Source organism: Gorilla gorilla, chromosome 15 (genome assembly GCF_029281585.2).
Source record: "Gorilla gorilla gorilla isolate KB3781 chromosome 15, NHGRI_mGorGor1-v2.1_pri, whole genome shotgun sequence".
Taxonomy (NCBI): Eukaryota; Metazoa; Chordata; class Mammalia; order Primates; family Hominidae; genus Gorilla; species Gorilla gorilla.
Window position 1 is genome coordinate 105,516,471 of NC_073239.2, and position 13,349 is coordinate 105,529,819.

General features: G+C 39.4%; 1 protein-coding gene across 12 annotated transcripts in view; it reads left to right on the plus strand.

Annotated features, from left to right (window-relative positions):
- ZC3H14 (zinc finger CCCH-type containing 14) overlaps positions 1 to 13,349 on the plus strand; it is a 51,477-nt gene that overhangs the window by 17,867 nt on the left and 20,261 nt on the right. The gene's annotated exons all lie outside the window — the stretch shown is intronic.

Sequence of the window (13,349 nt, forward strand, 5' to 3'; positions counted from 1 at the left end):
AAGTCTAAAAGAAAGGGCTCATGAGAAAGTGGCAAATATTGATAATAGGCAATAGAAATACAGTGTTTTTATAATAGGAGTCTCCAAAGAAACAATATTCAGAGGAACAGAGCAAACATTAACTGTCTTTCAAGAAAACTTTCGTGAAGTGAAAACATATTTGAAACTGTTGTCTGAAAAATTGTACAGTATACCTGAGAATATTTGCCCAGAACCATAACACTAAGATGTATTATATAATTAATGAAATTTTAAAAAGAAAAAAAATGATTTGGACATTTAGGCAAAAGGGGCACATGACTTAGAAGAAAAAGAAAGGTAGATTATCATCAGACTTTTCAATAGCATCACTTTTGTGCTGGAAGAAAATGGACTAGCATATTTAAGATACTCCAGAAAAGAAAATGTGAGCCAAGAATTTAATGTCCAGCAAAAGTGACCTTTAGAAGTGATCCAGCACCAACTGTTATCTATATGCAGAAATTCAGAGACTGTTATTCCCGTGAACTTTTCTTAGGAAATCTAATGGAGGATGAGCTTCAGACAAGTAACAGCCTGTTGTCCTGAATTTACATTGGAAATGTTTCGGAACTCACAATGTATTTTATATATAAATACATTTTTTTCTAGTTCTGTCTACTAGAAGGCATAGAAACATTCATCAACCCTTAGCATCATCTATAGTTCCCAGCTTGTGGTCTTGGAGTACTTCCTATTTAAAAAACTAGGCTTCTTGGGCTGGGTGCAGTTGCTCACGCCTGTAATCCCAGCACTTTGGGAAGCCGAGGTGGGCAGATCACCTGAGGTCAGGAGTTCAAAAGCAGCCTGGCCAGTGTGGTGAAACCCCATCTCTACTAAAAATACAAAAAAATTAGCTGGGTGTTGTGGTGTGCGCCTGTAGTCCTAGCTACTCGGGAGGCTGAGCCAGGAGAATCACTTGGATCCGGGAGGCGGAGGTTGCAGTGAGCCAAGATTGTGCCACTGTACTCCAGCCTGGGCAACAGAGTGAGATTCCGTCTCAAAAAAAAAATAAAAATAAAAAAACAAAGAACTAGGCTTCTTGAGAAATGTCTTTTTCCAGGTCTGGGGCAGGAAATGTTAACATGATCCTGGAATGGCTCAACATCCCAGATAGCAAAGAAGCTGTCAATGAATGGTAGACCACGTCCAAAGGATGCAGGAGCCAACCTAGAGGTTTCCATTGGCCAAAAATGGAATTATTTGAGATTCAGTAGGTGTAAATATCGCGGTGAATTAAAGCCCACTTAAATCTTCAATTTCATAATGACATTTAAAAAAAATAAGCTCTAACTAGTCACCTTCTGGAAGATAGTAGATACTCATTCATTGTCTTGAAAACTGGGTAAATAAAATAATTGAACATTTATGCTGTCTTTTCTGTGAGAATGATACCACTGGGTAACCCCATAGGACAGGAGTTGGCATCTGTTGGAACCAAACCGTGCCTATTCATGTATGTATTGTCCGTGGCTACTTTCATACTACAGCCTTAGTTGAATAGTTGCAACAGACCATATAGCTTGCATAGCCTAAAATAGCCTAAAAGATTTGCCAACCTCTGATACAGTAGATGAGAGAAACATTTTCTTTTAAAATGATTTCAGCTGATAAGAGAACAAGATGGTAGGATTAGAGTTATGCTTTTAAGAGTGAAAACCAGTTGTTTTGTGCCTCTTGATACAAAAGAACAGAACTTTTGTCTTGCCAAAAATGTAAACCTAAGTCATCAAGCTCCCAGTCCAGCAGTCAGTTTGCAAGAAGTTGCAGAGGCCAGAGGAGTATGTTGGTTGAGCTTCACTGTGAGTGTGCAGCCGGAAAAATAGTGTTTGGGACACTGTGGGTTGAATAGCCTGAGAACTTGAGATTAAAAGGCAAATCAAAGGAAAATAAAAGGAGCAGGATTAAACTGTAGTGGCTAGGGATACCCAGTGTGTGTGAAATTATAAAGAACCTCTAGGCGTTAATATAAAAAGCACATAGTGGTTGCTTTTGAAGAGGACTGATAAAGGTGGAGCACACAGAGAGGCTTCTGGGGTGGCAGATGACGTTCTCTCTTTTGACTTGGATGGTAGTCAGAAGGGTGTTTTGCCTTACAAAAATTCATTAAGCTATATGTTTGTGTGGTTTTCTATACTGTGTTTTAAAAGGGGATAATTGAAATGGTGTCAGGTACCTTTGCTGATGAGGAGTTTGGTATTACTAGATATATTCACAAGTGTGAAGTGATACTGCAAGCAACTGTTATCTGTTAACGTGGTTACTCACTGTTGTACGGTATAATCTGGGGCAGGTTTTTAAAATATAAACATGCACTCGTATTGGCATAAGTTGTTAATTTTTTTTCTTCTTTTGTTTGAGCAGATAGCATTCTCTCATTTTTCTGGTGTCTTTATTTTTACTAGCGCACCCACCTCATAATATGTGTACTTTTTTCTTTTTGTCTTGCCATCAGTCTGTCACTAGAAGTTTATTTTGCCGATCTTTTCAAAGACTTAACAACATTATTCTGGCTTTATTGATTTTTTTTTTTTTTTTGGTGTTTTTGTTTTCTATTTCATTGACTTGTGCTTCTTTTTTTATTTTATTTTTTTAAGAGGCGAGGTCTCACTGTCACCTAGGCTAGAGTACAGTGGCACAATTGTAGCTCACTGCAACCTCAAATGCCTGGGCTCAAATGATCCTCCCACCTCAGGGACCATAGGCACATGCCACCACGCCCAGCTAATGTTTAAGTTTTTTTGTAAAGATGGAGTCTCACTATGTTGCCCAGGCTGGTCTGGAACTCCTGAGCTCAAGCAGTCCTCTTGCCTCAGCCTCCCAAAGTGCTAGGTTTACAGGTGTGAGCCACTGCACCTGGCCCGACTTCTCTTTTAATTTATCCTTCCATATTTTAAAAATTATTTACCTCAGGCTGTCTTCTTCTCAAATGTAAGCATTTGAGAAGAATACATATGACAGGTTTTAATTCATCATGTTTTCATTATCAGAGTGTCTTTAATTTCCATTATAATTTTCATAATTGAAAGTGTGTTTTCTATACAGTATTTGGAAGTGGTGTGTGTTTTTGTCTTTTAATCCTTTTTATTATAGACACCTGACTTAATTGCATTGTGGTTAGATAATGTAATTTTTACAATGCATAGTTTTTGAAAATTGTTAACACTTGCTTAGTGCATAATCAAGTTTATGCATCTTCCACATGCATTTTGGAAGAAAGTGGACTAATTATTGGATTGGGAATTTTACATTTATTTAGTAGATAAAGCTCTACTGTTAACATTATTCAAATCTTGACCTTGCTGAGTTTTTGTGCTGCTTGACTTACCACTTGAGAAAGGGTGTTGAAATTGCCCAACATGATGACAGATTTATCTTAATTTCTCTTGTACTTATATCAAGTTTTTGCTTTATTTTTAGGTTGTTATATACTATTAGGTGCATACATATTTAAATTTGTTATATCTTCTCTGCAAATTGAATCCCTTATCTTGATTTATGACCCTCTGCAGCAAAAGATGTGTTTATCTCAAAGTCAGTTTTGCCTGATATTAATATAGCCATTTAATTATATTTGCTTTATATATCTGGTTTCCCTGCCTTTGTTTTCAGTTTTCTCTCTCATGCTTTAGGTATATACAGTTGACCCTTGAACCGGACAAGTTTGAACTGTGTGGGTCCACTTATACACTTATATGTGGATTTTTGAAAATAAATATATTGGAAATATTTTTTGAGATATGTGGCAATTTGAAAAAACTTGTAGATAAACTATATAGCCTAGAAATAGTGACAAAATTAAGAAAAATTTAGGTATGTCATGAAAACATAAAATATATGTAGCTACTAGACTAACATTTACTATCTTAAAACATACACATCTATTATGAAGTTTAATTTATCAAAATATATGCACACAAACACAGACTTTACATGATACCACTTGTAGTTGAGAGAAATGTAAGCAAACAAAGATGCAGTAATAGCTACATAAGATTTACTATAGTACATACTGTACTACTGTAATAATTTTGTAGTTACCTCCTGTTGCTTTATGGTAAGCTAAGGTGTTTTGAGTGTCCACTTAAAATGCTGTGTGATGCAACCATCTCTGCGACAGTTCAGCTCTCCAGTAAATTGTGAATTGCAGTGAAAGGTGATCTCGCAGTTCTTGCGTATTTTTCATCATGTTTAGTGCAATACTGTAAACCTTGAATAACACCAGGGGACCCATAATGAAGTGCTACTGGTGATGCTGGACGTGCTCCCAAGAAGTAGAGAAAAGTCATGACATTACAAGAAACCATTGCTCAGTATGTACCAAAGATACATATTACAACTGTGGCTGCAGTTATTCACCATTTCAAGATAAATGAATTTAACATAAGAACCATGGTTAAAAAAAGAAAAAAGAAAAAGAAAAAAATGTATGAAGCTGCCACTGCAGCTACGTTGGCAACAGTAGTAGTTAAATGTTTGGGAAGTCAAAAGTTGTATGTGGGTTTTCAACTGTTGTTGGGGGATTGGTTCCCTTAGCCCTCATGTTGTTTAAGGGTCAACTATATATTATATCTTAAATATTATAAAGCTGGATTTTGTTTTTTAGTCTCATCTGAGTTTGCCTTTTATTGGAGAGTTTAGACCAGTCACATTTATTACAATTACTGGTATAGTTGGATTACTTTCTGTCATCATTTCTGATTTGCATTTGCCTGCTTTTCTGTTTTTTCTCATGTTTTTTAAGGTTCATTAATTACTGTTATGGTTGACAACCCTAACCCTGGTTCTACAATTTTAAACTAGTTTACTGTTTAAACCTTCCCTTTCTGTTCTTTTTTTTTTTTTGAGACGGAGTCTCACTTTGTTGCCAGGCTGGAGTGTAGTAGCGCGATCTCGGCTCGCTGCAACCTCCGACTCCTTGGTTCAAGTGATTCTCCTGCCTCAGCCTCCCAAGTAGCTGGGATTACAGACGCCCACCACTACGCCCAGCTAATTTTTGTATTTTTAATAGAGGCGAGGTTTCACCATGTTGGCCAGGATGGTCTCAATCTCTTGATCTCTGATCCCCTGACCTTGTGATCTGCCCGCTTCAGCCTCCCAAAGTGTTGGGATTATAGGTGTGAGCCACCATGCTTGGCCTCATTTCTGTTCTTTTAGTCGTTACCAGTGAAATTTTACCACACAAATTTAATTTAGTATTCTAAAAGTTAATATCCTGACCCCATTCTCAAACAGTAAAAGGACTTTTGAATACCTATGAAGAGCTTCAGTCTTTACCCTCCTGATTTACTTGTTTCCAGTGTTTCAATTTGATCTTTTTTAAAATGCACAAGTTGGGCCGGGTGCAGTGGCTCATGCCTGTAATCCCAGCACTTTGGGAGGCTGAGGCGGGTGGATCACCTGAGGTCAGGAGTTCGAGACCAGCCTGACCATATGGTGAAACCCTGTCTCTACTAAAAATAGAAAAATTAGCCAGGCATGGTGGCACGCACCTGTAGTCCCAGCTACTCAGGAGGCTGAGGCAGAAGAATCGCTTGAACCCAGGAGGCAGAGGTTGCAGTGAGCTGAGATTGCGCCGCTGCACTCCAGCCTGAGCGACAAAGCGACACTCCTTATCAAAAAAAATAAGTAAAATACACAAGTTGGACAACATTTTTGTGATTTTTTCCAGGCAATGTTTTTTGAGGTTTACTTCCTGTTTATCATTTTACTTATTAACATCTCTGAGTGTTATTTGGGGATCATTATTTTCTAATATTTTGAAGTATTTTTGAAGTATTTTTTTGGAAGTTTCACTGAAACATGTCTGTTGGCAATATATTTTCCAAGAGTCTATTCACCTGTGAGTGTTTTCTTTCTTTGTGTTCTTGTGCAGTAGTTTTGCTGGATACCCAAATCTAGGTTGTTAGTTATTTGCTCTCCACACCTTATATATATTATTATCCCATTGTCTTCTGCTTTCCATTGTTGAGTGGACTTCTATCATTCTAATTGTCTGTCGTTCCTTTGTAGGTGATCTGTCCTTTCTCTCTGGCTGCTTTCAAGATCTTCTCTTTGTGTTTGATGTTCTGCAGTTTCACTACGATGTGTCTAGGCGTGGATTTCCTTTTATTTTTCCTGTTTGGTATAATGTATGGAAGCATCCCATATATTTGAAATAAAATGCATTATGAAATACATGCTCACCATAGAAAATCTGGAAAAAGAAAGCATATCAATGTAATATCTCCTGATAGATGAGAAAATAATCAAATAGTATAAAAAAGATTAAAAATAAAAAGCAACATTCCTTGCTTCATTCTTCTCTATACTAGTCCCACTCCGCAGAATCCCCCACTTTTAAATGCTTCTGTTTCTTTCTCCATGTTGTAATAATATGCTTTATACTGTTTCTTCATTGACCAACTAGATAGTACCTGTTGATTTCTTGCTGTATGTCAGGATCTAGCCCATTTATACTTTTCCCTTGCTTCCAAGCTCATACAGCAAAATCAATTTTTAATTCATTTATTGGTTACTTTAGTAATTTTAAGTAGTATACCTAAATATTTCTTGTCTGGTTATATTTCAGTATATTTAGTATATTTTGACTTCTGAAAGATATGTATCCTTCAGTTCCTTTTTTTTTTTTTTTTTTGGAGGTAGAGTCTCACTTTTGTCACCCAGGCTGGAGTGCAGTGGCGTATCCTGGCTCACTGCAACCTCTGCCTCCCGGGTTTAAGTGATTCTCCTGCCTCAGCCTCCTGAGTAGCTTGGGACTACAGGCACACCCTGCCACACCTGGAATTTTTAATAAAATTTTTAGTAGAGACGGGGTCTCACCATCTTGCCCAGGCTGTTCTCAAACTCCTGAGCTCAGGCAATCCGCCCACCTTGGCCTCCCAAAGTGCTGGGATTACAGGCATAAGCCACCATGCCAGGCCTCTCTTTCAAGTCTTATATTTTCTTTCTTGCCGCCACCTACATTCTGTCCTGCCTCCACCTTCTAAATTGTCACCTGTACTTTTATATTGTCAAAGCTGATCAAATTTACATTTTGTTCCCTACTTTAGTTAAGACTTAGTCGATTGACTCTAAGTTGAGAAACAGTAAGCATTTACACTGTTAAGACTATTTAGTCTGGGCATGGTTGGTGGCTCACACCTGTAATCCCAGCACTTTAGGAGGCTGAGGTGGGAGATTTGCTTGAGCCTAGGAATTTGAGGCCAGCGTGGGCAACATAGCGAGACCCTCATCTATATATATATTTTAATGTTTTTTAATCAGCTGGGTGTGATGATGTGCACCTATAGTCATGGCTACTCTGGAGAATTGCTTGAGCCCAGGAGTTCGAGGTTACAGTGAGCTGTGATTGTGCCAGCCTCGGTGACAGACCAAGACCCTGTCTCTAAAAGTAAAAAAAAAATGTTAAAGACTATAAATATTACAAGGCCAAATTTATATCTGTGTCTTGTACAGTTTTGTGTGGGAACTCTCTAGAGTTTTTTTAATTTTTCCCCCTTTTTTGTTTCCCTTAGGTTCTTTTTTCCCTTCTTGCATTGCCTACCTGTACTGTAGCCTAAAAGTCTATCACTCTGTGCTTTGAAATCTTTGGGTTTCCCACTTGTTCTTAGGTACCTTCCTCCTGGAGCCTCTCTCCTCCTTTTCTGACCTCAGTGCTTGCTCTAGGCCTGCTCAAGGCCATCATCCCGGGGCGCCCTCCTCCCCTTAGTCGGCTCTGCAATTCCTGAATTCCATTTTGTCTTCTCAGTGCATTTCTCCATTTTGTAATCACGTCACAAAGAAACTCCTTAAGAAAGTATAGAAGGTAAATTTTCTGAGTTCTTGGAAATCTGAAGCTATCCTTGTACTTGTTTGATACTTTGACTAGGTACAGAATTATAGGTTGAAGTCATTTTCTTCAGAACTTTGAAGGCATAGTTTTATTATCTTGAGGCTTCAGTGTTGATGCTGAGAACTTGGTTGCCCATCTTATTCCATTGTGTAATACCTGGGATTTTTTTCTCCGGGAACTTTTTTTTTCTATGTTCCTGGTGTCTGAAATTTCACTGTGGTATGTCTACATGCTAGTTAGGTACATTAGGTACCCTTTTAATTTGAAAATTCATTCTCTTCAGTGTGGGAAATACTCTTGCATTATTTGTTTTAAAATTTGCTGTCCTTGTTTTCATTGTTCTCCGGTGGAAATCCTGTTAGTTGGATGATAAGCCCCTACTTTAATCTATCAGTTGTATATTTTTTCTCTCTTGATTTTTGACTTGATCTTGTTGGTCTACTCTTGAATACTTGCTTGACTTGATCTTTAGTCTCCTTACTGAACATTTTAAAAATGTAGGCAAGCATATTTTTTAATTTCCACAAACTTTTTCTTGTTCTGTTTTTCATAGTATCTTACTTTGTGGATACAGTATTATCTCAACTGTCTGAAGATCCTAATTAAAGGGATTTTTTTTTTTTCTTTTCAAGGAATTCTCTCTTCTAATTAATGGAGTCAGAGTCAGATTTTATGCTTTTTTTGTTGCTCTTTCGTTTATGGGATTTTTTTTCAAAAACATCTGCAGATAGTGGTTCCTAGTTTAAGGAAAGGTAGTGCAGAGGCTTACCTAGAATTGTGCTGTGGGCTGAGCTTTTCTACAGGCAGGTTTAGCTTTCAATGAAGCAGACAAGGAGCTGCAATTGGCCTTGCAGTTGTAGAGGAATTTCTTGGGGGAGCAGGTTGGTATGCTTACACTCCCACTAGTTGTCTATTAAAAATATTAAAATTTTGTCTTTTAAATGTCTGTCTCTGGCAGTACCATTCACAAGCCTTCTTCTCTGCCTTACATCCTTCTTGGTTTTTACTCATTGCTGCAATCTCTCACAGTTGGATGGCCCTTTGTTTCATCCAAATTCAAGGCTTGATATATCATCTCTGCACTGTGACTCTCACATTTTTATATCTCCAGCCTGGACCTTGCCCTGAATTCCTCATTTCTGTCCAACCACTTTATATTTCTTCTTGGAGGTGTAATAAATCATTTCAAACTTGTCCAAAGCTCAACTATGAATTTTCCTCTCCTGTCTGTTCTTCCTGTAGTCTTCCTCATTTTAGTTTATTAGTGACTTCACCTTTCCAGTTTCTGAGACAGAATCCTGTTGCCATTCTTTTTTTCTCTCCTTCTCCTTTCCTTCCTCTTCCCTCTCTACCTCTGTCTCCCTCCTTCCCTTGTTCCACCTGTCAGCCTCTTCCTCCAGATTTATAGAATTCACTACCGTTTATCACTTCTGCCTCTACCACCCATCAAAGTCACTGTCTGGCCGGGTGCGGTGGCTCATGCCTGTAATCCCAGCACTTTGGGAGGCCGAGGCGGGTGGATCATATGAGGTTAGGAGTTCGAGACCTGCCTGGCCGGCATAGTGAAACCCTGTCTCTACTAAAAATACAAATAGTAGCTGGGCATGATGGCACATGCCTGTAGTCCCAGCTACTCAGGAGGCTGAGGTACGAGAATTGGTTGAACCTGGGAGGTGGAGGTTACAGTGAGCCGAGATCATGCCACTGCACTCCAGCCTTGGTGACACAGTGACACTCTGTCTCAAAAAAAGGCAAAAAAAAGTCACCGTCTGTGATTTGCCTTGGTTACTTGATTATTGGAATAGTGTGTTCTTACAAGGTGTGCCTGCTTTCAAACTTGCCTTCCTTCAGTCCATCCCACACAGCAGCAGCAGTGATCCTTTACACTGTAAATTAGATCATGCTACTCTGCAGCTTAGAACCCCCCAGGGGCTCCCTGTCACACTGTAAGTCAAAGTATTTTGCCTTCTCATCACCCAGCTCCCTCGCTCTGCTCTGGCTTCCTGTGCTTGCTGCTGCTCCTGCACACTGGCCTGCTTGTCCTTCAGGACGTTTGAAGAGCTGCGCGTCTCAGATGCTTTTGCCCTCTCCTGAGAATGTTTACTTTGGATGTTCTCATATCTCATCCATGTGTCATCTTCGAGGCCTTCTCTGGCCCCATCCCCACACTCCCTCTTTTCTGAAGCTTTATTTTTCCCCATAACGTTTGTCGCCATCAAATACATATTTTATGTTTTTGTAGTTTAGGTATTTTTATCCGAACGTAGGTCTTTATGTTTTAACATGAATTGTTTTCTTTTAACATCTATTTATTTGGGGGTCTTGAGAGCTACCTCCTTCCCCATCTCAACAGAGTCTGTCCTTTTTGAGCAGGGATTTATGTGTTTGTTCTGTATGGCTGTTACTGAGTGCCCAGAGCAGTGTCTGGCATATAGTAACAGGAGCTCAGTCAGTGTTTGTTGTCTGAGTGAATGTCACTCCTGCCTTGCGTCTAACCTGCAGTTTTCACAGGGGCTCATTTGTGGTTTTGCCTGCTGTGCCTTACAGCCAGTATTTGTCCATATATTTTCTATTACCCAGAGATTGTTGACATCTCATCTGCTGCACCTTGTAACCCCCATCTCTAAACCAGTGATCTCCATCATATTTTTGACCTGAAAATTTTTGTACAGTAGTCATTTTTAAGTATGTATACCAATATATGTATTTTACTTATGTACACATGCTATACTGATATGAATATTAGAAAACATAAGAATAGAAATCTGCCGGGCGTGGTGGCTCACGCCTGTAATCCCAGCAATTTGAGAGGCTGAGACGGGCAGATCACTAGGTCAGGAGTTCGAGACCAGCCTGGCCAACATGGTGAACCGCCGTCTCTACTAAAAATACAAAAATTAGCCGGGTGTGGTGATGGGTGCTACTTGGGAAGCTGAGGCAGGAGAATTGCTTGAACCTGGGAGGCGGAGGTTGCAGTGAGCCAAGATTGCACCACTCCACTGTAGCCTGAGCGACAGGATGAGACTCCATCTCGGAAAATAAAAATAAAAATAAAAGAACAGAAACCCAAAGATCATAGGGTAGAGATGTAGATATTAAGTTCTTTAATTCACTTTTATGGACTCAAGGAGAGATTATAATTATATATACTTGATACATTGTGTTGGACTGGAAGCACTGTGAAAGATTCTTAGTCAAGGGGAGATTTTATATTCAAAGAAAATGGAAAATCCTCCTGCTTTGCTCGGAGGGAAGAACTGCACTTAAAAGTTTGATGTGTATTGGTGTCGTCTTCTAGGCATTTCTGATATCTGTGAACGTGTGCACCCTTTGTATATAAAGTGGAATTATATGTTTACTTATGCACACACACAAATGTACATATAAAGCAGGAATTATACCACCCAGAGTTCTCTGTGACATTTTTGTTCCACTTAATGTATCATGGGAGAGTCCTTGAGTGTGGACCTAGGAGCCAGACTACCGAAGGTGCAGACCCTGCAGTTTACTAGTTGATTTAACCTTTCTGTACCCTAGTTTCCTAATCTATAAATGAAGAATAACGGTAGCATTTACTTCAGAGTTATTGGTAGGAGTAAATGTTAAAATACATAAGCTTTCTCTGCTGATGAATATTTACACTGGAGTCTTAGGAAGGGTCCTTGCTTATTTTCTATTCTCAAGTTGGGCTGGACATAGTGGGCCATATGGGTGCCATCAGATGGGCTCTTGTTTCTCTGTGACCCGTTCTGTTAGACCTCTTTCCTGCTTTTTTCCTTGAGGTTGTTTATCTGTCCTCTAGTGAACCAGCTGGTTTGCAGGTGGTGCTTGTCTGAGAGTGTCTTGCTGTTAACAGTTACTATGGATGTCATATGCCAGCTGGTTCTGTTAAAAAAAAAGTCTGAATCCAAAGCCTTGAATTTTGAACATGATTTTCTGTCTGGAATTTTGAAGAACTGATTCATACAGTGGAGAAATGAATAAAGATTTTTATTTTACAAATTCCAGCACTTAGCATTTTCTTTATTCTGTTACTGTTACTGTGACATCTATTTGACTGGGAAATCAAAGACTACCATTCTTAATAAGGATTCCTTTTTTTTTTTTTTTTTTTTTGAGACAGATTCTCACTCTGTCACCCAGGCTGCAGTGCAGTGGTGCAATCTCACTCACCGCAGCCTCCGCCTTCCCAGGTTCAGGTGATTCTCATGCCTCAGCCTCCCGAGTAGCTGGAATTACAGTCATATGCCACCACGCCTGGCTAATTTTTGTATTTTTAGTGGAGACAGGGTTTTGCCATGTTGGCCAGGCTGGTCTCGAACTCCTGACCTCAAGTGATCCACCTGCCTTGGCCTCCCAAAGTGCTGGAATGACAGGTGTGGGCCTCTGTGCCAGGCCAGGATTCTTCTTTTAAGAGGCTGTAGTGAGCAGCATCTACCAACTTGCATCCTTGTATGTTGCATATCTTATTTGTTTGCTTGGGGAGTAAACCAAAGTAAAAACGTCCTTTGTCAAATTAAGGACCTTAAAAGATTTTCTGTGTTAATGGATTGGAAGTGTTTACTATTCTTTTTTTTTTTCTGAGATGGAGTCTCCCTCTGTTGCCTAGGCTGGAGTGCAGTGGCACGATCTCTGCTTATTCAGTCTCTGCTTCCCGGGTTCAAGCGATTCTCCTGCCTCAGCCTCCTGAGTAGCTGGGATAACAGGCGTGCGCCACCACACCTGGCTAATTTTTGTATTTTTAGCAGAGACAGGATTTCGCCACATTGGTCAGGCTGGTCTCGAACTCCTGACCTCATGATGCGCCCACCTTGGCCTCCCAAAATGCTGGGATTACAGGCGTGAGTCACCGCGCCCAGCCTAGATGTCTTTACTATTCTTAAGATGGCAGTAGTCCCCAAGTTGATCTATGGATTCAACTCAATGCCTGTTTAAACCCCAAATTGCTTTTTTTTGTAGAAATCGGCAAGCTGCTCCTAAAATTCATATGGAAATAAAAAGGGACCGAGAATAGCCAAAACTATTGAAAAAGAGTAACGTTGGCAAGGTTATGTTGCTTGATTTCAAAACTTACTACAAAGCTAGAGTAATGAAGACTGTGTGGTACTGGCATAAGGATGACCATACAGACCCGTGGACCAGAATTGAGAATCCAGAAGTAAATGCATACTTTCACGACCCATCAGTTTTTGGCAGCGGTGCTAAGACAGTTTATTGGCAAAAGAATAGGTGTCCACAGGTGATGCTGGGACAACTGAATATCCACATGAAAAGAATGAAGTTGGAACCTTACCTTATGTCATAAACAGAAATAACTCAAAATGGATCAAAAACCTAAACTTCGAAACTCTTAGGGAAAAAAATAGATATGTCTTGGATTCCAGAATGATTTCTTAAATATGACACCAAAAGCACAAGCAACCAAAGGAAAAAAGATAAATCGGACTTCATCAAAGTTTAGTATTTTTGTGTTTCAAAAGATACTATCAAAAAAAAA